Source organism: Pseudophryne corroboree, chromosome 6 (assembly GCF_028390025.1).
Source record: "Pseudophryne corroboree isolate aPseCor3 chromosome 6, aPseCor3.hap2, whole genome shotgun sequence".
Taxonomy (NCBI): Eukaryota; Metazoa; Chordata; class Amphibia; order Anura; family Myobatrachidae; genus Pseudophryne; species Pseudophryne corroboree.
The window spans coordinates 503,832,982-503,859,893 of record NC_086449.1 but is presented as its reverse complement, the minus strand read 5'-3'; the positions used below and the strand labels follow the sequence as shown (position 1 = coordinate 503,859,893).

The 26,912-nt window shown below is 41.6% G+C and overlaps 1 protein-coding gene across 4 annotated transcripts in view; it reads left to right on the top strand.

Moving 5' to 3' along the window:
* SYT1 (synaptotagmin 1) overlaps window positions 1-26,912 on the top strand; it is a 1,004,279-nt gene that overhangs the window by 328,911 nt on the left and 648,456 nt on the right. The gene's annotated exons all lie outside the window — the stretch shown is intronic.

Below are 26,912 nucleotides of genomic sequence, written 5' to 3'. Positions count from 1 at the left end.
GAGTGCTTTTGTCTAACTAATTTAACACTTTTCCTGCATTCAATGGGCAAGAAAATACAACATAAAGGGTAAAGTTCCACTATTTATTATTCCTGGGGGTCTTAACATCACCTGACATCTTGTGTTTCTGGCTCCTCTAGCAATTTTTACACCTTTTGGAAACATAATATAATACAATTTTTTTTCTTTAACATTTAACATCACTTTATAATACACAAGTAATTCAATATGTCAGTGGCTCTCGAACAGTTCACATTTTCCAGGTCACCCAGCAGGTGCACAGGTGTATTCATTACTCACTGACACATTCTAAAAGATCCACTTGTAATTATTTCACTTGTGGTTCTGTGAGGACACCAGGAAACATAAACTGCTTGGGGTCATGAGGGCCGAGTTTGAGAACCAAAGCAATATATTAGTTTTCTTGCTAGGAGTGATATTCAGGATGATTATGCTAAGTGGACAACAGTGTACTATTTACAGAAATGTCCCCACAGAGTGGGTAATGGGGGAGGGAAAGAAATAAGCCATTTTACTTGCCATGCTCCCATCAATCATAATGGATATATTGGTTTCCTCTTCTTCAGCTGCTAATTAGAAACTAAGGTATAGTCAGAAATCATAGATAGAAGGGTTACCCAAGGTTCTCGGGCGCTTAGGTATGGGGTGCTATGCCAAGCAGCAGCCTTGAAAATACGGGAAGTCACTCCCACAAAGTATAAACAAAAAACAGAATGAGGCTGCGCTAAACTGTTACATATGACAACAATAATATCTGGTAATTCAAAATTTAATATTAAAAATAAATGCGCTAGAGTATAGAAATATATACACCATAAATAGCATGCACCAATAATAAAGCGTTAAAAGGTACATATAGTACAATAAATAAAACCAGGGTTACCCAATGTGCAAGGAGTAGAGGTATTAATTGGATATAGGAAGTCCGTTCCAAATTTTTCCCCAATCGTAGATAAGTCCAGCATAAACAGATTTATAGGAGGTATGCAAGTGTCCAATAGTGTAACTTTACCGCTAGAGGGTATGTTGCTCCAAGATAGTAGATGGTGAGCTCCTCATGCAGTGCGGTAGGCAAAGTTCATCAATTCAGCTTAAGTGCAGAGTCCTCCAAAGTAGATATTGTTCTGGATTGCAGTAGGGGATGGTCCGGACTTTCAAATGAAAATTCCTGGCGTGGGTCCCTGTAACCTGGCACGTTTCGCTGCACTCAGGTAGCAGCTTTTTCAAAGGTATCCATGAATAGAGCATGTGGGGTTTATATACCCATTTCAATATGGTGGCTAATTACCACCTGGAACTGGTGTTGCATAATTACCAGACAATAAGCAAATAAATAAAGCATGTTTATATAGAAGACAGACCTACTTCTCTTGTGATGGGAAAGGTGTGGACATAATTACATTTTTAATCACAGAATGTAAACTTATAAAATGTATTAGATTATAACAGCTGGAGGAACCAGGAAATATGAGTAAATTAGCAGCCAATCAAGGAGTTTGTTGTGGCTCGTGTCGCTATAGAAACACTTCTATGTATACTCTCATTGGATGGGGACAGGATTTGGGGAGACACATGGTTTTTCCTATAGATGGTATGTGTTCAGAGACCCGGTCACGTGACCGCCATCATTCCATGCGGCCGGAGCTCAGACCACATCCACCAACAGCGCAGGAGTGCCGGGGGACCCGATCACGTGACCTCCGTCACATCACGTGATCGGAACTCCAACATTGTTCGTCACTGTATCAAGGGACAGCCGCCGGGGAGATTACTTCCACTCTCAATGTGGCGTCACTTCCGCCCTCAGCAGTCATCTAAGAATAGGAGAGCTGGGGGCGGTGTTACCATAGCACTTCCGCCCTCACTGCCAGGACTCTGATCTCATGGGCCCAACACTGTGTAGTCAATGTATATTAAGTAAAAAGGAGGATCACCTGACCGCATCTAACTGCGGTACTCCATAGGATTGGTTTGGGAGTTCAAAATAAGACCATACTTCAGCCAAGAGAATCACATTAGGGAAATATATAGTACTCCTATAGTGAATAGGGAAAAGGATAGAAAATCTATATGGCCAATGTTATGGAACAGCATGGAAACACATAATAAATACATACATTGTCATGGTAGCAATACTCTATATTAAATGTGAATCTAGATCAGATATTAGCAGTGTATTCAATAATCATAAACAGATTTCATTCTTTAGCTAGGGCGACTAACTTACAATACTAAATTAGTATATATAAAAAAAAAATAATCAGAAATCAGCCTATAGCACCATATACACACATTTGATGTGCATCGTGACAAAGTCATGGACATCTGCAGAGGTGGATTTAGACCTCATGGGGCCCTAAGCAAGATACCGATTTAAGGCCACCCTCCCTCAAACAATAAATAGCACTATATTTTCATTTCTGATTTATGCCTCTTACATTATTTGTTGTTTTTCCTTCTTATTTTCTATTACAAAATATTACTTTCCCCCTTCACTAATTGTACCATGTCCCCTCACCTCTAGCTTTCATTATTAAACCACTCAGTTACTGCATTTTAGATCTGTGCTCCCCTCACTGAATGTAGCAGGTCCCCATGTCCCATTACCCCATGCCACCGGAAATGCCCTCCATACAGCCTTATCGGCGGGCCCCCTGAGACCCACAGGTGCTCTATGCAGCCGCCTTGGTTGCCTTGTGGTAAATCCTCCTCTGGACATCTGCCATAAGAATGGTTTGGCTCTCTAATGCCTTTTACATCTTCATTTTTATATTTTACAGTTTTTTGGATAAAAACTAGGTTAATTAGGTAAGTGATTAAAGAAACAGGGGATTAGGAGGGAAGTTGAAAATTAATGGAGATTTAATGAAATCTGTATGGTAATTTACAAAACTATTATTTTAATGTCACACGTGATATTATTAGTTTTGCCAGACCAGCAATTACAATGGTACATACGTACATGAGATACACAGTGCACTGAATCATTGCAATTATTGTGATAGAAAACAGCACAAGGCATGCATCTGAAATGTGTTTCTCTGTTTAGAAATCAGGATTTTCAGTATTATTCGATGGCCACAGTACTAACTATTCTGAACTACAGTATATGCTGAATTTCTATTATCTATGATTGCACTTGCTGTACATAAAGAAGGATGCATGTGAAGAAAAGAGAGGACAGGCATTCAAAAATATTAAAAATAAAGAGCTGAATTGCATGATTTACTTTGATTCTTTTTCTAGTGATGCATAGGAGGTGAGCAACTGGGTGCTCCAGAGTAATATAGTGGTTTTCCATGACTTAATTACTACGAATCACCAGTAACCTTAGATATTCAGGAAGAACATCTCCAGTGACAAATAAAAAATAAATAAATACACATTTTCAAATATAATAAAGTACAAAATGGCAATAGATTTTCAGCTATTTGTATCATTTATGACACTTAAATTTAAATTGAAATGAAATATTTAAAGAACTTCCTGATCCACCGGCTGGTGGGGTAGTTCCACAAAATTAGAGTTTTCCCATTTAAATCAGGACATTTAGAAAGTAGGACATGGAATCATGATATATCCCATTATGATTGATGGGAGCATAATAAGTTGTTTTGGCAGAAGCAATGGCCAGTGTCATAGAGTACATGGTGTTTCTGGTGTACATTTACTAAATTGCTGGTTTGATCTGTTTTCTGACTTTGAGATTTATTACAGATTTGCACTAGTTGCCGGGGTAGTTTACTGCACAAGATATATCTAAGATAACAGCCACTAAGCAAGAATATTTTTTTATACCTGGTGGTATTAAGTGAAGACATTGCAATTGTTATGAAGAGCCTTTAAAAGAGCTCTTTTAAAAAACTATTATGTGAATATCCTATCCAACTGTAAAAGTCAGTAAACTAAAATATAATAAGATTAGATTTTGGAAGCTCTGAATTTGTATTCCCCAACAACAGAGACACTGTCGTATCTATAATGGGTGCAGTGTGTCCCTGGGTCCAGAGGGGGCCCACACCTCACATACTGCAACCATTTATTCTATACTTACCTTTCCGGCGTCCATCGGTGACTGTGTGGGACCTCCTCTCCCATAGCCATCACCGCCGCTGCTAGTGCACTGAGTGCTAGAGACTCTGGCACAGTGCCAGAGTCTACAGTGCATGCGCAGGACTCCGGAAAAATGGCGTGGCAGCCATTTTTTGGAGTCCTGCGCATGCGCTGTAGACTCTGGCACTGTGCCAGAGTCTCAGCGCTGAGAGTGCTAGCAGCGGCGGTGACGGCTACAGGAGAGGAGGGAGCCCACACACGGAGTCTGCACATGTGTCCCCTCCTCTCTAGAAATGCAGCTGAACAGAGATTTAGCAAAATAATGACCAGCTGATATGTGATTTGGCCAGTATTTGATAAAACATTATATACATAATTGGATGATGTTTCTACATACTGTAGGTACACCAGTTATGTTGTCAAAAGCTGCTGTCATACTACATGCCTCTTGCATTGGAAGCATTTTCTGTTCCTCCCTGAAGCTAGGGAGTAGAGTAACAGCCCAGATGAAGTACTATAGTGAAAAAAAATTCTGACCCAGCACCCAGCCTTAGAAGGGTGGATAAGAGAAGTTGAAAAGTAAATCCCCTATGTAATAAAATACAATGTACAATGACAGTCTTGGAGTTTATATAACCTAGTTGGTTTTGCTTTTCAAATTCTGCAGCTGAGATGAGAGAAATTGTGCTGCTACACAGGTATTTGCATTGCAACTGAATCCCATCTTAGTAACAAAGACATATTTGATGTTTATCGATGGGGTCACGTTTTGTATTTTTCAACTTTTACTTAGAAGATCATTCACAGATCTATTGTAAAAAGAGCTTAAATGATCCTTCTTCAGGGAATAACTCTGTCATATATAACACTGTGTATACTGTATATCTTTTTTTCTCTTTTTTTTTTTGCTTGCATTTTATACCTCGAAATAAGATGTATATTTTTCAAAAATGTGAAGACACTTGTCCTTAGATGAAGGTCATTTCACTTGCCCTCTACAGAGCACAGGTTTGCAAGCAGTCGATAAGATAGTAACAAGTCTGTGGCTGACTGGTCTCTCTGGATTTAAAATTTATTTCTCAATTTATAAAAAAAAATAGATATAATTCTGCTATTTGTATTTGAATTTGAATCTAATATAAGTGGTTTATTTGACTCTGTGAAAGATTATAAAAAACTGTCCTTTAAATTCATCTCACTACGTCAAGTTTACTATCTGCTGCCATGTACTAATCTGGTCCAACAAGCAGTAGTTACTAAATGTGTAATGCAGGATATAAACTGTGCTATAATGACTGTATTAAACTCTTCAGTACATCTATGTGCAGTAATAAATATACACAGTGGGTTTTTTCATGGCGTTATCTGTCCTGACCAGCATTATGGCAGAGTCCCAGCTGGAAGCACAGCGCCTGACTGAGAAAAGAAGATTCAAGCCAGGATTTAAAAATGCATGTCTTCTCTCACGGCTATAGGAGAGGCTGCCAAATACTGCACTTCTGCAGCTTTACTTCAATAGCCATACATTTTACATAGTTATATTTTCTGCTGATAATGGACAATGGAAGAATTTTATGGAAAACATTTTTACTAAACTGATCCTCAACCAGAACAAGTGGACATTTTATAGGGAATTTTATTAGTGAGGTTAAGGAAAAGAATATTGATGTGGTAAATGTAGGGACCATCACAGGCAATCAATTCATATAGCATTAAACTATCTCTTTTTATATAGAATAGCGAGTCTTGTATAGACTATCACTCAATAATAAATGCACTAATTATTTCTGTTAGTTCAGTCCAAAATTTGTCTACAGTAATAAAAATAATTTTATTGGATTGCTTTCTATATCTCATATAGTGTAGGTAGCTTGCAATTGAAACTTCTTTTGCTACTAAGAGCGGTATTCAGTTAGCCGCGGTAACTTACCATGGCTAATTACCTCCCCCCGGGGTTATCCAATTAGCCCTGATGCCAGCATTTATCGGGGCCTCAGACAGGTGAAACTAAATCTGCTAAAAACATTTTATTTCCAATAGTGGCTACGAAAAACATAAGTTGACAACTTTTCATGGATCCTCTGTGTTTTCAGACAAAAGTGGAAATTTTTCATGCAGAAAAAAATGAGTTAATTGCATAGCTCAAAGACAAAAAATCGGCACAAAAATTACCCCCCCCCAAATATTCAGAACTAATTGGAAACCCGCCTAAGTTCCAGTTTCAAATTGCACATACAGTATGCTCTTAATGTATATTTCTATGTAATTCATCTGACTAGGACTTAGGAATTACCTTTTGTTTGTATGGTTTTTATGAATATGAGTTAAAAGTGTTACCATTCATCCATACTGAGGAATTTAGCATTAAGGTGACACTGTGGTGGGTGCTGTTACCCTTACAAAGATTGTCTCTGTAGAGTAGTTTCTACTATCTGTAGTCTCTCTCCAATATCCCGCTCCAGTGGTAGCTAGCTGTAGTTCAGGTGATGGCAGTTTTTTTTGTCACTGCTGTCTCTCACTGGCCAGGAACTGGTTGTGTGCTGCAAGCTCTATTGGAAGCGTGACAGCGCTCTGTGTCTACACTCAGGGGAACAAATGTGCCGTAAGGGTGTTCTGGAATTTTCGCATGTGCAGTAGAAAACAATTGCTTAACTAAGCAAACATCAGCATTGCGTCCACTTCTGAATCAGACCCACTGTACTGATACTTTAAGCTCCTACGTTGGTCTATTTCTATCTTTAATTACTTAATTCTAGCTGTCTATTTTTCTATTGTCTTCCTTTCTCCTCTTTATTCCTACCCCTGTGTTTTCATCCAATTCAACTGGTCTTTTTAAATTTTCCTCTCTTCAGAATTGGGTCCTCCTCGGCTTGCAGTATTTTTCTTTCTCTATTACCGTCACAGTACTTTGTCTATGTGGTTTTCTTTTCCTCTTGTTTTTCTCATGCCTATTTGCTCATGTGTCACTGTTACTGCTTTCTCTGGTCTCATCTCTTGTTCTCCCCAATATACTGTAAGCTGATGCATCCTTGTTAGTCAGTTCCCAAGAGTAGTTTATGCCCAAAGCAGATGACACACAAAATGCATGTGTTGACAGAGGACACACAAAATGCATCCACCCATAACTTAGAAGCTATTTTACCTAGTATTAAAGAAGAAGTTAAAATCAAACTATTCTCTCCTCTGCATATAAGATAGTTCTTATTTTCATATAAATCATGCACTTTATCTCTTGAGGGAAAAATGAATCCTGCTTAATCAGAAAAATCAGTTTAGTTATAATATGTCTGATGATTCTGTATGTAATAGGAAGACTATACATATGTATTGATAAGCCCAAATCATTTCCCTAAGGGTGTGTACACACAGTGAGAAATCTGTGAGATTTTGACTGTATAGTCAAAATCTTATGAAAAGTTAGTGCATATCTCATGGTGCTAGGCAGCTTGCGATAAATATTCGATCCCGATGCGCGCTCCCGTGGGGGTCGGTATCGTAAGGCTAGATAGACTGTGCAGGCAAGTCAATCTTGACTATCTAGTGTACAATCTAGTACAAAGTATAGTCAAAATTGGCACTTAGCCAAAATTGTACATAGACAAAATCTCAAGCACAGATAGTCAAAATCTGTACAATCTGTGCTATCTGGGCTCTGGGGGAGTTCAAGGGAAATCGCATAGTCAAAATCGAACATAGCAGGGATCTCACCGTGTGTACACACCCTAAATCTGAATACATGAGCACAGTTACAGTCCAATACTATATTGTACATTGTGTGTAAGTAAAGACACAAATACATTTCTCCCCAAGTAAACTTGTTCCTAATAAGATAAAATTGTATTTTGAGCCTCAGGGGTAGAATCCTCACAGAATATCATTAATGTATATTCAATAGCTTTATGTTCTTATTCTATTTCTATCCTACATTGTGCTTAAACCTTCTATCAGTCACCTTTCATTTGACCTAGTTTCATACCAAGGGAAGCAGTGTTTGGTTAGCTGACACTCCTTTTCCATGGGAAATATATTATGTTTTAGAGTTATCATGCATGGTTATTTGTTTGCTACTTGGGAAGTATTTTCCTTTTTTTATACTTTTATGACATTTTATATATTTTGAATAATTTTTTAAACATTGGTTTTGCAGATCCACTAAGCTGCCGGATAGGGGGCTCTGACCTTTTATATTTTTGAGTAGGGGAATGAACAGTGTATATTAGTGTAAGAGTTAGCTGCTGTTTTACATAATAATATAACACAAACAGTAAATATTTCCAAATAAATGCATAGATTTTTCATATACCGTGAGTTAATCAGCATCCACAGACACTTTTGGGGTCATTCTGACCTGACCGCTCCATGCAGTTCATCGCAGCACAGCAGTCAGATCAAAACTGCGCATGTGCCGGCGCCACAGTGTGCCAGCGCATGGCTGACAGCCTACGGCTGTCGTTGCCTAGCGAACGCCTCTGCCTGATTGATAGGCAGAGACAGTCGCTGGGCGGGAGGGGGCGGCACGGCAGCGTTTGCCCGTCATTTTGTGGGTGTGGTCCGGCCAACGCAGGTGTGTTTGGACAGTGCGGGGGCGGGCCACAGCAGCTGCGTGACGTCACACGCAGCCGCTGCAAGCCAGGCAGCGACGAGTAGTTCCTGGCCAGCTTGCAAAAGCTGCGCTGGCCGTGAGCTACTTCTGAAGTGCAAAAGCATCACCGCTGAGCAATGCTTTTGCACTTCTGCGACGGGGCAGAGTCTGACATGGGGGGCGGGCTAGCCCTTTGCTGGGTGTCCACCCACATTTCTGTGTTCCTGATCGTAGCTGTGCTAAATTTAGCACAGCTACTATCAAGTCTGAATCACCCCCTTTATCATATAACAGCACTTGTCCCGTAGGCACATCTCTGCAGAAGCAGTTTACAGAATTCTTCAGTTAATTAGAAGCCTTATAAATACAAGAAAGTGTACTCTGTTTTATTAGGAACAGTGTAACTGCAGAAATACTGTAACTGACTAATTGTTATTTTATTTAATGTCTTCAAAATAGGTCATAGTATAACTGAAGTGTCACGTGCACTATTGTGAAAGTAACACTCATCATATTTTATTCCACAACTTGTAACATACTTGTGACTATAGTCAGAGAACCTTATTGCATTCAACCTTCAACTCATGCTTTTCTGGGCTTTCCTCAGTTCAGAAGTAAGCAGACATAGTTTAACATGTAGCTAATCAGATCATTGTAATTTAAGTAGAAAGTGTTGAGTGTTCTGAGCTTATGTAGTGTATGTATGTTAGTGAGGTCAGGCCAGGAATGTATTTGACCTGAAAAAAGTAATGGAGGTAGCAGTTATCACAGTCTGAGGTAGGCTTGCAGAGCATCTGTCATTTTGGCTGATTGGAATGAAAATCAGGTAATGTGTGGGAGCAAATGACAATTGACAATTTGCTCCCAAACACTGGAAAATGGACAAAAACTTTAGTTCGGACAAATTTATTAAAGCCGTGATTTAACCAATTAGTCTGAACATGCATTTTTGTCCATTTTCCAGTGTTTGTGAGCAAATGGTCAATTGTCACTTGCTCCCATACATTACCTGATTTTCAGTCCAACCAGCCAGATTGGACATATGGTCTGCCAGATAATTGTATAGTGTATGGAAGAGCCATTGTGTTGGGAACGGGTGACTGGTGGTCGGGATCCTGGCAGTCAGCATACCGATGGTTTGCTATGCTCGCCACAGCTTCTATTCCCACGCTATGGGTGTCGCAGACCCCCACAAGTGGGAATAGTCCTGGGCCCTATGCCGGCATTCTTACGGCCTGGATCTTGGCGTTGGTATTCTGACCGCCGGGATCCCAACTGCTGGGATCATAACTATATCCCGAGCCAACAACACATAACAGTTATGAGAGTATCTCGTCTAACTAGTGCAGAAAAACATTGGTATAAAAATGCAGTAATATTGGAAATAAAGTGCATATATCCAACTTGTTATACTGTATGTAAATGCATTTAAAAGGAGTGCTATAGGCAGTGGCATCATAAGGGGGCTACGGCCCGCACCCAGGTGTCACCCTCAGAGGGGGTGACACCAAAGCTCCGGTTCCTCCGCAGTTACAGGAGCTGACAGTGCAGGAAGACTGTCTCCGGAGGCAGCCTAGTACAGCCCAGCATCTATGGAGATGCTTGGCACGCCACAGGAGTGATGATCTCTAGTTCCTAGTGAGGCTAGGCCCTTCTTTATATGGCCACACACCCTTTATGTGCGTTCATGCCCCTTTTTGCCGTGAGCACACCTATGGCGCACAGGGAAATCCAGAGTGCACACTGAGCATCACCACACCTGGTGATGCCTCTGGCTAAAGGAACACAAAACAAGTTCAAACAGAAAATAAGGTTTGTTGGCGCTATGTAGGTAGGTGTAGATTCGCCCCTGTAGATCAGCAGCCACCTGGTGAAGAGGTAACCAGCCTCTTCCTTATAGCAGACACTAATAATATAGATGCAGGCCTGTCCAACCTGCGGCCCTCCAGATGTTGTGAAACTACAATTCCCAGCATGCCCTGCCACAGTTTTGCTGTCAGGAAATGGTAAAACTGTGGCAGGGCATGCTGGGATGTGTAGCAGTGCCGTTTCTTGTGGCGGGCGAGCCATGCAATCGCACGGGGCGCCCGCCGTGGCACTTCTGTGACTCCTTGCTTCCCCCTTCTCCCACTTCCAGAGTAACCCGCTTGGGGGGGGGCGGATTTTCACATAATGATGTGATTGCATTGTGATGTCACGACGCAACCGCATCATTCCGTGAAACTCCGCCCCCCCAAGCAGAGTACTGAGGAGGAGGGGGAGCCGCTGCCAAGCTACAAGAAGGGAGAGGTGGCCGGCGCGAGGAGGGAGTGGAGAGGCGGGCCAAAGAGCGGGAAGTGCCTCTGCAAAACATAAGTATTAGTATCTCTCGATGGGGACTCTGCCTGCCGTAATGTGTAAAATAAGGACACTTGCCTGCCGTAATGTGTAAAATGGGGACACCTACCTGCCATGTGTAAAATGGGGACACTTGATTGCCATAATGTGTAAAATGGGGACACTTGCCTGCCGTAATGTTTAATATGGGGACACTTGCCTGCTGTAATGTTTAAAATGGGGACTCTTGCCTGCCATAATGTGTAAAATGGGGATACTTGCTGCCGTAATGTGTAAAATGGGGACACTTGCCTGCCGTAATGTGTAAAATGGGGACTCTTGCCTGCCGTAATGCGGGGATTTAATGTATAAAGGGTATTGCGGCATTTTTACATCTTGCACTGGGAGCTAAATTGGCTAGAAACAGCCCTGTTGTGTAGTTTCACAACAGCTGGAGAGCCGCATGTTGGACAGGCCTCATTAGAGTATACCAGGTAGGTGCTCAAAACCACAGAAGCAATATTGATAAAATAACGACTTTAATACATATAACACAATAAAAATACACTCAAAATAATCATAAGACAATAAATCTCCAGTGACAAGCTGAATCACACAATCAATTACAAAGTCACACACTAAATTTATATGTGTGTTTATAGAGTTCCTGGGGTTACATTCAATACATTAAATTCATAAAATCAAATATATTTACCACCGGTTGAATATGGCAAGCGGAGACTCTCAGTAAAGTTCAGTCAGTCTCAGATGCTTATACGCTGCAGCTGACCAATAATATGTAGATTAAAAGTGGGCTAACGGTCTGCATGCATTTATAAGAATAAATCCATCCACCATTTCATTCCTCTCAATGTGAGGGAGCAGCAGAAGTTAAAGATACCCATTCACTATTTGCTGGATAATAAGTGGCTATAATAGTGCCAAAGCGCGTTACCAGGTATATTAATGAGTGATGTACCGTTTATGCAACAGTGGCAATTGTTGATAGGTAAAGCCACAATATAAATGGACAGCAGGTAATCTTGCAAGAAGCAACTATATATACCTGTCAGTTCTTGTAGAAATACACGGGACCCCTGTGTGTGGTCACTGACAGTGGATGTAGCATTAGTAGCAGTAGCTGCTCATAGCGCTCGTGACCAGACGACGATGCCAGCGCCTGGTCCGACGGTGTATAGAGCCGCTGTGAGCAACCGCTTGCTGTCAAGCAATGATGTCAGCAGCACAGATAGCCGCCGCTGCAGCGGCCAGTCCGGTGGTATGGGGAGCCGCTGCTCGTATCCGTTTACTGGGGGTCATTCCGACTTGATCGCATGCTGCCGTTTTTCGCAGTGCAGCGATCAGGTCACTACTGCGCATGCGTATGCACCGCAATGTACAGGCACATTGTACAGGTACAAAGCGTATCGTTGCTGGGCGATGGATTTTACAAAGAATCCATTCGCACAGCTGATCGCAAGAAGATTGACAGGAAGAAGGTGTTTATGGATGTCAACTGACCGTTTTCAGGGAGTGGTTGGAAAAACGCAGGCGTGTCTAAGCGTTTACAGGGCGGGTGTCTGATGTAAATTCCGGGACTGGACAGGCTGAAGTGATCGCAGCAGCTGAGTAAGTTCAGACCTACTCAGAAACTGCACAAACTGTTTTTTTACTGCTCGGCTGCACATGCGTTCGCACACTTGCAAAGCTAAAATACACTCCCCTGTGGGCGGCACCTTTGCTGCAAAAACTAGCTAGCAAGCGATCAACTCGGAATGTCAGGTAATAATATCAGTGGCACAGAGAGCCATCACTGTAACAAAATGGAATTCCGATTTGTACAGGCAGACACAGCGGTAACCCCAGGGAACCTTTCTCCTGTTTCCTCAACAGGGAACCTTTCTCCTGTTTCCTTTATATACATTTTTGTACACAAGTTACCCCTCTACAGTAGATCTTGTTTTTTGTTTCCACAAGTGAACCTGGCTTTGCTGGGGAAAATATCAGTAGAGCATGCACTTGCTGTACTACCACAATACTCTAGACCAGGCATTCCCAACCACGGTCCTCAAGGCACACCAACAGTGCAGGTTTTAGTGATATCCAGGCTGCAGCACAGATGGTTAAATCAAAATAACTGAGCTACTAATTAAGTCACTTGTTCTAAAGCCTGGATATCACTAAAACATGCACTGTTAGTGTGCCTTGAGGACCGTGGTTGGGAATGCCTGCTCTAGACTGCAATATACAAACAAAGGGGCCGATTTAGTTATTGGTCTCCCTGGCAGCAACTAGATGGCACCCAACAGAGCAATTAAATTTTTGCTCCATTTGGGCATGCATGCAGCTGGGGAGACATTGCAGCTCGAAGCCTCCTAAGGTGTTAGCTGAGATGTGCATAAACTTCATGATTTGGGTGCTCAAACGGTAGTTTCAGCATCCTAATCTGTACTTTAGATGGATTTAGCCATTTTGTGTTGCTAAACCTGGTACTAATGGACACTCATACAGGACATGCATGCCCAATTGGGCCAGCAATTGATTTATTGTTTTGTGCCCATGCCCAATATGTTTGGGTGCCCACAAAACAATTGAATCAGCCCCATAGAGTCTGCAAATGCTAACCCAAGCTGAACTCTAATGTGATAGAAAGCTTAATAATCATAACTGCTTTTGCCTTTTAATAATGTTCTCTTTTTATAGCCAGTGTCCGTATGTGCTTGCAAAATTGTTGAAGTGCATTGCACTATTCTCTATGGTGGTCTCACATAACTTGAATTATGATGGGGAGCCTAGATGTAGAGTATGGAGTAAGCCCAAAGGTGTGCCTACTCTTGTGGATCAGTGCAAAAAGGAGGTTTCGTATTGCAGAGCATGATTATTAAAACAAGGTTTATAGGAATGTTTCATGTTTTGTGAAAGGGGGTTTGGCTATTTTCACATTCAAAAACACTTGATTTTTGCACCTTTTCTTACAATTGATTATCAGGGGACAAATGCATTTCTATGAATGTTCAACAAAAAATGAGCCTATATCAAGCAATATACCAGGAGAAACATGACAAGTATAGTTTATTGAATTGTTTGATACTAAAAAGTAGAAGTTAAGATTTTGATGTAACAATTTGTGTTCTTTTCTACTAGTCATCTAATCATAGTGCTCTACCTTCTCAACAAACCTACTCATACTCCTAGGGGTAGAGTGACTAAAGCTTCAGATTAGTGGTTTTGTTGCCCATAGCAACATTATCTACTGTAGCATTTTCTAGAATTCAATAGAGAAATTATAGCTAGGTATATGGAGTGGACTATCTAGGTGGAATTGTACCAATTAAAGCATTCTGTGATTCACATCCAGATTCCTTCATAATGAGATCTTACGAGCCAGATTCTATTAGCCATCAGTAGCTTGCATTGTGCATTTTTTTTTATGCATTTCTGTAGGCAGATTCTGTTAACTGCTTTACAGGCTGCCATCATAATCTGCTTTCTGCAGTTAACGTACAGAAGCTGTTGGGACCAATTCTTATGGCTTCTGTGCCTAACTGAATTTGCGCCAAAGTGTTTCAAAGATATTTTATGTTTTCCAAGTCTGGGAAATATTTTTGTTGTTATCCAATTTCACACTTTTTCATCAAAGATATTTTATGATTTTTTTTTGTCCAGCATTTTATGCCTAAATGTTTTACTTAATATTCACATGGAAATAAAGTGAACAACCTTATTTGGAAATATATTTTATGCCAACTGTTATCACTAAGATTTGGAAACACAGATGGAATTAGAAAAATGGTCTTATTTTTATTTACTTAGGTGGTCATTCCGAGTTCTTCACTAGCTGCAATCGTTCGCTGTGCAGCGATGAGGCAAAAAAAAGCACTTCTGCGCATGCGTATGCGGCGCAATGCGCATGCGCGACGTACTTTCACAACGGCCCATGTAGTTTCACACAAGGTCTAGCGAAGCTTTTCTGTCTCACTGCTGGCCGCCGAGTGATTGACATGAAGTGGGCATTTCTGGGTGTCAACTGACTGTTTTCAGGGATTGTTCGAAAAAACGCAGGCGTGCCAGGAAAAACGCAGGCATTGCTGGGCGAACGCAGGGCGTGTTCGTGACGTCAAAACAGGAACTGAACAGTCCGACGTGATCGCAAGTGCTGAGTAGGTCTGAAGCTACTCTGAAGCTGCACAATTTTTTTTGGTAGCTGCTCTGCGATCATTTCGTTCGCACTTCTGCTAAGCTAAAATACACTCCCAGAGGGCGGCGGCTTAGCGTTTGCACGGCTGCTACAAACTGCTAGCGAATGATCAACTCGGAATGACCACCTTAGTTCTAAAGCTTTTCTTTGTTAAAATGTATATGTAGGTAGCTTTTTGAGTTAGGTAACCCCTATGGTATACAGTGCAGAAATGGTAACTGCTGAACCTCCCAACATGACCCATTTCGCCCAGTACAAAATGTTCTCTCCGCCGATATGGTGTTATATTCCTACTGCAGTAGCCTTGTACTGTACATCACAGAGTAAATTAATGTACTTGCAGAGAGCAGCATGTACAGTATGTTACCAGTCTGTGTTTCCAGGTCAAATACTGTTAAAAAAAGTGATGCATTACCTTTGATCCTGGAGGTTGTTGAGGTTAGAACAAATACATGGAAAGCCAAATGGACAGCCATGAATGAACTGTTACAAACATCATTTTCTTAAATGACCTAGTTCACCCTGGTAACTGCAGCAAGAAAGCAAATGGATATTCAGGAGTGGTGCATTTTAAAATGCATGAATGACTATGTTAGTGGGACCTCAAATGTGACTGGTATTGTTCAAAAAGAGAACTGTTCAATCACAATACTAGAACAAAGGAACATTAGAGCATAGAGTAGTATAAAAATATTACCTTTTTATGATTGTTTACCTTTAAACAAAAAAGTTCAATTATAATTTATTTTACACTCCAAACTAAAAACACATTTGATGATTATTTTTTATAGCATGTATAATTTCCTTTATTTACCATGTTGTTTAATATCATACAAGGTTTTCTTGATTTTAAAGGCAATCAACTTAACATTAATTGTGTTTATTACAACTCCTTTTCCACTTGATAAAAAGTATCCACCGTTTTCTTCACTTAAGTATAATGTCACAGAACTTTAGGATTTTTCATTTGTCATTTACTTATTTTTGCTATTATGTCTTTTTGGAATATCAGGCAAAATTTCACTAAAACAAATCATTTTGGGTTTTATGCAATTTTTCAAACTATAATGCACATGTAGTATATACAGTACTAGTTACCAGCCCATTAAAATGACAGAACATAGCAGTAATGTCAGTCCTGGCGACTGTGCATGCCCAAATGGAGCAGCACTTGAATTGCTCCATCAGGTGCCATCCAGAGGCTGCTGGTGCATAAAAACTCTTGAATTCCCCCATAGAGGCGAAGAGCCATGTTAGTTTTTATTATATAGAATGGGGTCTCTCAAGCATCATATTTTGCAGAGAACAGCCTCATATTTCCCAGTGGTATTTTTCAAATGAAATCATAGAATTAAGAAAAATATGAACATACTGCAAGAAGTATATCAAACATTTACTTTCATGTACACAACAATGTGGGAGGTATTCAACCCTGGGCCCTTCAATTTAGTACAGAGTTATTATATGTACAACACGTTCCTTTTAGGAAAACTCTTCAGTGTCCATCTTTAGATTTATTCAATGCTTAACTTCCACTCAAAGTGATGTAGTGCATGTAAAAGAAGATACAAAAAGAAAAAGAAAATAGTGTAATACAAAACAAGAATAATTATTTGTGTGATTGTGGTTATTGTGTAGACTAATTTGTGTGTTGAGCGGCGTACCAAAACTCACACTAAGGGGGACATTTCCTAAGCAGTGATAAGAGCGGAGAAGTGAGCCAGTGGAGAAGTTGCCACATCAACCAATCAGCAGCTCTGTATAATTTGATGGTATGCAAATTATAGATGTTAAATCAGTGCTGATTGGTTGCCATGGGCACTTCTCCACTGGGTCACTTCCCCGCTTTTATCACTGCTTAGTAAATGTCCCCCTTATAGTGCTAAGATGTGCAACAAAAAGGTTTCTTTAGTGCTTGAACTGCTAACATTGTCTTATTCAACTGATACATAATGGTCTATGTGCAATGAAGAGCATACCCCACTCACTGTAGTTGTACTGTAAAACAAGCTTATAAAGGTATCTTTAGCCAAGAAGGAAAGGCGTACCCCACTCACAATAATACCAAAGATTTGAGGCGAATCAAGGTATTTTTTACATGTCTCCTGTAGGATTCCCCAAGCCGATCCAATCAAAACATCAACCTTGTGTATATACCGGGAAGAAAGAGAGAAATGTCCAATGTGTAGTACAATTTGTCTAAAAGCTTTGAAATTATGTTCCAAAATACAAGGGTGCGTACTTGTTAACTATTAAGTGTTGCCCCTAAGGGGTGAGGTATAAGCATACCCGACTCACTAAAAATCGATGAATTACAAAAACACAAAGGTATTTTTATGTGTTCATAAGTTGTAGACATAGCACGCGTACCCCACTCACAGTATTGCAGAAGTTTTCTAAGCCCATCAAGGTATCTTTCACTCTTCATAAGGACAATCTCCAAATTCTTCCTATTCTGTGTGTAGCATCTAATGATCCGGAATAATATAGCGTCCAGAACCAAGTTTTTATGAAGGACCATAAAAAAGATTTTTATTGTACAAAAACCCCAAACAGAAGGGGCACAGTCTAACGTACCAATTAAAAAACAGAGTTTAAAATTGCAGAGCAGGAAAAAATTGTATGTATAAAAAATGAAAATACAGATAAAAATAAAAATAAAAGACAGAAAACAAAACCATCCAAGCTAAACCTCTGAGGTACTCTTCTATAACAAAAAAACAAATTGTCAGAGATTACCCTTTCCAGAGGTAGCGATGTTACTGTGATGGTATACATGGTATACAAACAATGGAGAAAAATGTTAGTTGTTCACACACCTTCTGTCAATGCATTTCGGTCATCCAGTGACCTTTATCAAGACATTTACTTTTATGTGTTTACTTTATACTTGCATATTTACACTTTTTGAACCATTTTCGTATATAACCACTTTTTTCATTGTTATATTTTACTTTTGTTTGATTTTGTTTTTAGAGCAGTGTAATAATTTTAGATTTTATGGTATCATTAATATCTTTCTAGTTGTTTCTTGCTGAAACATCATATTTTCATCAGCTACACTGTATAGTCAAATAAGAACTGCAAAACAATTAATTTTTTGGAAAATTATATTGGCCAGCTTAGCACAAACTGACTTTGTGCCAAGGTAGTGCTTAGCATTGCTACTGTACGTCACAGCTCTTGGGTCATTAGTTCAATTCCCAACTTGAACTCTATCTGTGTGACTTCTTTTCCTTCTATTTGTGTTTGAGTGGCTTTCTTTTGGGTGCTCCAGTTTTCTCCTAAACTTCAATAACATGCTGGTGGGTTAATAGCTTATCACTTAACAGAGCCCTAATGAGTGTGTGTGCTTGTATTTTATTCTAATGGCACTCTTCGCATCTGCTGTATTTGTCATAAAAAAAATACTGGGGCAGTTTAGAGATACCACAGTAATTTTGATACTGGCCAGCAGTAGCAAGTACTGAAACAACCCATAGCCAGCCAGTTGGGGTTCTTAGATTCATACAGATGTGTCTATATTCACCTTTCCTCAAATTACACAAAATTTGTCGCACCACAATTTTGCTTAACAAAGCCACACCATGCTTTTTGGTAAACACCATCATTCAAAATATGCCCTTGAATTGCACCACTGATTCAACAAAAGTACAACGTACAAGTACCCTGGACACCAGCTCTGGCACTGCATGCGGCTGCTGTGTGGGGTTGGGATTGACAATGCTAAATTCCTTTGTCGTATAAACAACCCTTTATGAAGTCTAAGAACACTGTACGCTGTTTGCTTAAGAAGTACCGTAAGGGTACGCTATTTGCGTAACGATCGCTCCGCCGTAGGCGAGACGCTCAAGCGTCACGTTCGCTCACGGCCCAGTGATCACAGGACACGTTATTGGTTATGACTAGAGTAATGATTCGCTATGGCGTAGCATACGCTCGAGACCACGAGGAGGTCACCAGCGGCGCAGACGCTCACAACGCTATACCTTAATGTTTAAACCTTATACCAATGAAATACTCAGAATAACTTAATGTGAATACAGGGTGTAAGTGCAACCTTGTGTAACCTGACTAACTACAAAGCTGCTTGAGCGTCACCGACGCTCAAGTGAACACTTAACACTATAGAAAATACACAGATACTGGTTTAGGGTCCAAAGCCTATTAACTGTATTATATCTAATATACTTATAAAAGGGGATAACAGTACAAATGATACACTACAATATAACAGAGACTTCCTAACCAAAATACAATACTATCTAATACAATTCAATACTAGTCTAGGGGAGATGTGAGAGAAACGGGAAAGAGGGAGAGAGAGAGAAATGGAGAGAGATGAGAGAAATTGGCTCACAGTAAGACAATGATTACGGAGAGAAAACTTACGCACAAAGGGTGACGATCGCATGCGCCTCGATATCCAGCTCCCGGTTATCAGCAGAAAACCGTTGATGAGAGAGTGAAGTTGGATATGGTCGGCCTGCCTATTTATGCCCCACACACAATGCAATCTCATAGTCCCTACAATCCCATTGTCCATTGGACGTCGGAATTCGGCCCTGTATCATAACAAAAGGTCATAGGGTGATTCATACAGGTGGGCTGTGCCGATTTCAAACAGCTCAGGTGGGTGGGAAACTAGGTTTCCCGCCGCATACCTGAGTATGCGTAAATAATAGAAATGGACATAAACTTCTTATGTCCATAACTATTCGCACGAGCGATTAATACGCTCCAAACCAACACCGGAATATTGCTAATTAAATACTCTTCCGATGGGTACCAAACACTGCTGTATGATTCCTGTCAGACCCTTCGTACAATACAAAGAGGGATTCCTCAGCTCAGGGACATTCTATATTAACCAAACTTTCAGAATCTATCAAAGGGATCATGATCTATAAACTACATTAATTGTGAAAATATGTAACGAATGAGTCGCACGCTACGACTACATAAACTCTACCGTAAATACGCATACCGCGCCTGCGAGTGCACGCTATTGCGGGTATGCGCCTTCACGGGAGAGCGTACGCATGCGCAGCGCGGACCAGTGTGCGGTGCAAATATGGCAACGTGCATAGAGACATTTTTCTGACTTTGACAGTCCACCCTTTGGCAGTCAATAATAACTGCCACCTTCTAAAACATTTCAAAAAGGAGAAAAATGTAAGTCAGGGGTTAATTGATTTCCATGGTGGGGTAAGGAAGAAGAGTGGAGTAGGTGTGAAGAGGGTATGACCTAGTGAGAAAGCAGAAGCATGTGTGTATGAGTCCATGTTTGGAGGGTCATGTATCATCGTGCCGTACGTGTGGTAAATCAAGCTTCGAGGTATTGCGAAGTATACATTTGAATTCCTTCTTATCCCGTACTAAGGGTCTGTGGATGGGCTGTCAAACTCTACCGAGCTCATTTCGGCTGTGGTTGTAACAAAATGGGGATGCACATTTTAGTTGATGATACATGAATGGGGGAGGTATGTGGTTGCTGATATCTGTGCCTGTACTCCCTATCGTCTATGTGTGTCGTTACCTGAGGGTTGTAGAGATGAAGATAAAGAACACTTACGAAAAATGCAATGATATTCTATGTCAGGGAAATGTACATCTGTTGTTGAAGTTGTGTTCGGTATCTGTTGAGAGTCGTCTTCTTTGCGCTGTATTGCTCCTTGGGCATGAGCAAATAGCTTTGTCAGAGCCATCGGATTTACAAAAAATGTTGGGCTAGCGTGAGTTTAAAAGTACTAGGGAAACTGGGGATCCATGGCAAAGTTCATCAAGTGTCCATATCATAGGTTGTCAAAACTTCATCTTTGGTGCTTGTCTGTTGTCTGTATACATCTCGTCTCGTCAGCTTTCTCGTCCAAGGGGGTCTTTGTATCTTGGAGAAAAACAGAAAAACAGGTGAAAGAAACGGACCGTATAATCGCATTTTCATCACATTCTGGTTTCTATCATTGGGTCATAAATCAAATCCAGGTTAATTACGGTTTCCTCACTCCTCAAGCTCATCACTTTTGTACTTTGTTTGCACCTCATTAAAGCCTGCCCGCATCTAAATATCAATCCAATCGATATAACGACACCCAAGATACATAGTAGAAACTTTCCAACATCCATTATGACTCCTTGAGCCCAGTCTCCTAAACCGGAGAACCAATTTCGCGGGTTCAACCATGACACCCAACCAGTCAGCTCATTACCTACAGCAGCAAGGGTGAGATTGTGTTTTCGACGAAATTCCCACTTTAATTGCAAAATATCGTCCATCTTTTGGTCTATGACCTCTACCGGATCCTCGGTGCTATTTGTGATATACGTGCAACACTTTATGCCATACTGTGTTGCCAATGTAACACAATATCCGCCTGTTACTGCTGTAAGATAATTAAGAACCATCCTATGCTGAACTAGTTCTGTTTTGTAAGCTTGAAGTTCTCTTCCAGTGTATCTAAACGTGTCATCATACATTTCAGTGATATTATCTAACAAATTGGCGAGTGCGGAAATGTATCTATAATTCATCACTCCTCGAGCGGTACGAGTGAAATCTAACGCTACCAGAACCTGAATCCCGGTGGATTCATGGATAAGATCAGAGGCCGGATGCTCTAACCTTTCTGACAGTTGTCTTTTAACTCGGTGCTCGTAATGAGTGTGAGTATAAGGAGCTTGGGCACCACGGTGTATGTCCTTCATTTTGTCATGTGTAACAGTCAACACTTCAGGCAATACTTTTCCAATATAACACAATCCTTCAGAGTTTGGGGCAAGCCACTTGTACGCCTTTCTCCCGCATATGAAATATGCATCATCGGGGAGAACATAAGGGACGGAGAAGGACATGATCATGTTACAAACCTTCCAGGTGAAATCTCCTGACCCTAATTCTTCCATCTGCTTAATGCACGTATCAGTTTGTACGATATGTGCACAGTATCCTGGTGATACCTCTCCAACTCTAGTAATCCTATTTCCTAAGGTATATCGATACCGGAAAGATTTTCCTCTACTGGCTATGTGGCGTACCAGCTCTGTATCTGTAGGCATTCTATCTGCTCTGTGTGAAAAGGTCATGGTAAGGTTGCTCCATGACACTTCCCAATTTCCCGGCTTACGGGGATTGGAGATATTAAAACATAAGAGGGACCTATCCACATGGTATTGGTGGAGCTTCAAACTAGGAGGGCTGGAGATGTTAAACCTCCGGTCCACCGGTCTCCCACCACTTAGCTCAAGTACCTCCCCTAACGTTAAAGGAAATGGTACTAGCCCTGATTTGCTGTGACCCTGAGGTACTTGAGAGCATACCCAACAATCTGTTTGGTTTAATACGTTACCCACTAAGGAGTGATAGTCACTCAATGGATGCCGGCCCATATGGATATTAAAACTGGATTGGCATTTCTTTATGCATCCATCTTCAACCAAATTATCACAGAGCCTACAGATACAATTTTCTTCAGCTAACAATCCATCACAATTTCTTCTATCGTTTTCTGATACTCGCCTTTGCTTGTTGGTTTGGTTGATCTTGGAAAACTACGCCTCCATCATCATAATCGGAACCCATTCCAGATCCTCTCTCGACCTCTATGGTACTCTCGCCGGAACAGACTGCTCTGGTCAACATCATGGTTAACATCAAAATCCGGATCACAGTCTCTTGGGGCAAGTCCATCTTTGAGGAGGAAACAGAGAAGAATGAGAAGGGGGAAAAAGAAATTTTAAGGGAGAGGGGATGGGAAGTGGAGAAAAACAATAAAAGGGAGAAGGGAGTCGACAACTGCTTTCGGTCTTCAAGGCTCAGGTGCCGCCTCAGTCCTCCTGGAACAGACACTCCAGTGATACAACCTCTACCGTCTGTTCCTTATCACGGGACTTCTCTGGATCAGCAACCTTTTTGCAGTGGGATGAATGGACCCAAGTCTCTCTCTCAGCAACCTTCAATGCTGTGGTGCTAGTCAATAAGACCTGGTATGGTCCTTCCCATCTATCAATAAGACAACCTGAGCGTAGAAAATTTCGTATCATTACATAATCCCCAGGTTCAATGTCATGACAATTATTATCTGGTAAATCAGGAATCACCAACTTCAGATTATCATTTTGACTCCTCAACTGCTTACTCATGTTAATTAAGTATTTTACAGTTACTTCATTGTTACATTTCAAATCATCCTGAGGGTTAATCATGACATGCGGTTGTCGACCAAACAAGATTTCAAAAGGAGACAGATTAAGAGGGGACCTGGGAGTGGTTCTGATGCTATACAAAACAATGGGTAAAGCTTCTGGCCACGTCAATCCTGTCTCTGCCATTATTTTACTCAATTTATTTTTAATAGTGCTGTTCACTCTTTCGACCTTCGCACTCGCCTGTGGACGGTACGGAGTGTGCAGCTTGCTATCAATTCCCATCAACTTACACATTCCTTGAAAGACATCACCTGTAAAATGGGTACCCCTATCACTTTCAATGATTCTAGGGATACCATATCTACATACAAATTCCTGCACAATTTTCTTAGCTGTAAACATAGCGGTATTTGTAGCTGCTGGAAAAGCTTCGACCCAATTCGAGAAAACATCTATACAGACAAGTACATATTTCAAATTTCGACATGGGGGTAATTGAATGAAGTCAATTTGTATTACCTGGAAAGGGCCGCCGGCAGGTGGGATATGGGATGGTTCTGTAGGTATTGCCTTTCCAATATTCTTTCTCAGACAGGTAAGGCATGACATTGCTCTTTTACTCGCATGAGAGGAGAATCCTGGGGCGCACCAGTATGCTCTTACCAATTTGCACATCCCCTCCTTGCCTAGATGAGTCAGCCCGTGAGCTGCTTCAGCCAGACATGGAAGATATGCCCTGGGGGCCACTGGTTTACCATGTCCATCCGTCCAGAGCCCTGAGGACTCCTGGCCATATCCCTTTGCCCTCCAGACTGCTCTTTCCTGTATGGAACACAAATTCTGCATCTCACACAACTTTTGTGTGTTGATGGTATTGAATACCATCAGTTGTGTGGTGTCTGTCTGTATGGGGGTAGCAGCTGCAAGCTTTGCGGCCTCGTCTGCTCGGCTGTTACCAAGGGATACTGGGTCTTGGCTATATGTATGTGCTTTACATTTGATAACAGCCACTCTGTCGGGTTCCTGTATCGCTGTTAGAAGCCTTTTTATATAAGCTGCATGCGCTATCGGTGTACCAGCTGCCGTCATGAAATTTCTGAGGCGCCATAGGGCTCCGAAATCATGTACTACCCCGAAGGCGTATCTAGAATCGGTGTAGATATTGGCTGACTTACCCTTAGCCAATTCACATGCTCTGGTTAGGGCGACCAGTTCAGCAACCTGGGCTGAGTGAGGTGGGCCTAGCGGTTCCGCTTCTATGGTGTCTTGGTCATCTACGACTGCGTATCCAGTACACAAGTCTCCCGAGTCTGACTGTCTATGACAACTACCGTCAGTGTAGAACGTGAGTTCTGCATCTTCCAGTGGCTTGTCACTGATGTCAGGCCTTGCGGTAAAATTTTGGGTCAAATATTCCATACAATCATGGGTATCTTCCTTTGCATTAAATCCTCCTTCCCCATCACTCTCACCTTCCACCCTTTGTGTCTGACCAGGCACACCTGGGAGAAATGTTGCAGGATTTAATGCGCTGCATCTCTTTATGGTGATGTTTACTGGGGCCATTAATGCCAATTCCCATCTTGTAAACCTTGCTGATGAGACGTGTCTGGTTTGGGCAGAATTCAATAAGGCAGATACCGCATGCGGTGTATGGATTGTGAGGTTGTGGCCTAGCACGACATCTTCGCTTTTTGTCACTAGCAATGCTATCGCCGCAACGCTACGCAAGCATGTGGGGAGGGATCGCGCTACTGTGTCTAGCTGAGCGCTGTAGTATGCGACTGGCCTGCTGGCGTCACCGTGTTTTTGGGTTAGTACACCTGCTGCGCACCCAGCACTTTCTGTTCCGTATAGTTCAAAGGGTTTCCCATAATCTGGCATACCTAGTGCTGGCGCCTGCGTTAGGCACTGTTTAAGTCTCTCAAATGCTGTTTCGGATTCGTCTGTATGCGAAATCCGATCAGGTTTGTTTGACGAGACCATTTCCTGCAGAGGTAGCGCCAATATGGAAAACCCTGGGATCCAATTACGGCAATACCCACACATTCCTAGAAACGTCCTGATCTGTTGCTGGGTTTGTGGCAGTGTCATGTCTCTAATGGCTTGGATTCTATCAGCGGTCAGGTGTCTCAGTCCTTGTGTTAGACAGTGTCCCAAATATTTTACCTTAGTTTGGCATAATTGTAACTTGTCTTTGGAAACCTTGTGACCTGTGTCTGAAAGATGAAACAGGAGCTGTTTCATATCCTTCAGGGAAGCCTCCAGTGAATCTGAACACAGTAGTAGATCATCCACGTACTGTATCAACACTGATCCACTCTCCGGTTGGAAAGACTGTAAACAATCATGCAAAGCCTGAGAAAATATACTTGGACTATCTATGAAACCTTGGGGTAACCGAGTCCACGTGTATTGGACTCCTCTGTATGTGAATGCAAACAAATATTGGCTGTCAGGGTGCAGAGGTACCGAAAAGAATGCGGAGCAGAGGTCAATAACAGTGAAAAATTTGGCAGTGGGAGGAATTTGCATTAGGATGACAGCTGGATTAGGCACTACGGGGAACTGACTCTCAACTATTTTGTTAATCCCCCTTAGATCCTGCACTAGCCTGTAACCCCTCCCCCCACTCTTTTTAACAGGGAAGATGGGACTATTTGCTGTGCTGGACGTTCTTACTAGAATGCCCTGTTGTAGCAAGCGCTCTATTACTGGGAAAACTCCTAACTCCACCTCTGGCTTCAGAGGATACTGTGGGATTTTTGGAGCTATCCTACCACCTTTTACTTGTACAACTACTGGAGCTACGTTTGCCATTAATCCAGTGTCCTGTCCATCTTTTGTCCAAAGTGACTCTGGTATCTGAGATGTCATCTCTTCTACTTGGGATGGGTTCCTATTTGTCATAATGGAATGTGACATTAATTTTGATGGGGAGTCTAACATGTCTCGTACTTCCTGAGCGTGATTCTCAGGGATGTCCAAGAATACACCTTCAGGAGTACAATAAATGACGCAACCCATTTTACATAGTAAGTCTCTACCCAGGAGATTAGTTGGTGCCGATGCAGCCAGCAAAAAGGAATGCTTGGTATGCAAAGGCCCTATTGTAATCTCGGCTGGTTTGCTAACAGGGTAGTGCTGGACTACTCCTGTTACTCCCATGGCTGGAACTGTCCTACCAGTGGTTCTCATGCCCACTGTCGAATTTATCACTGACTTGGCCGCCCCTGTGTCTACAAGAAAGTTTAAAGTTTTTCCAGCTACATTGATTGCAATCTCTGGTTCACTTCCAAGACTGGCAATCAACTTAACTGGCTGCAGATTACAGGTATGGCCACACCCCTAGTGGGTATGTTGACCTCCCTGAATCCCGCTGGCAGCAACAACTTGTGAGGGAGTTAGCTGGGAACTACCAGAGGCATGCCAATCTCTGTTCGGGGGGATATCTTTTTGTTTCCCCTGTATGTGGCTCAAAACTCCGCCTCTGTGGACCCTGCTCCCAATGTCGTGTGTCGTGTCGTTGTCTAGGGGGTTGAAAAGATCTTTGTACACTCTTTGTTCTACATTCTCGTGCATAGTGTCCCGGTCTGT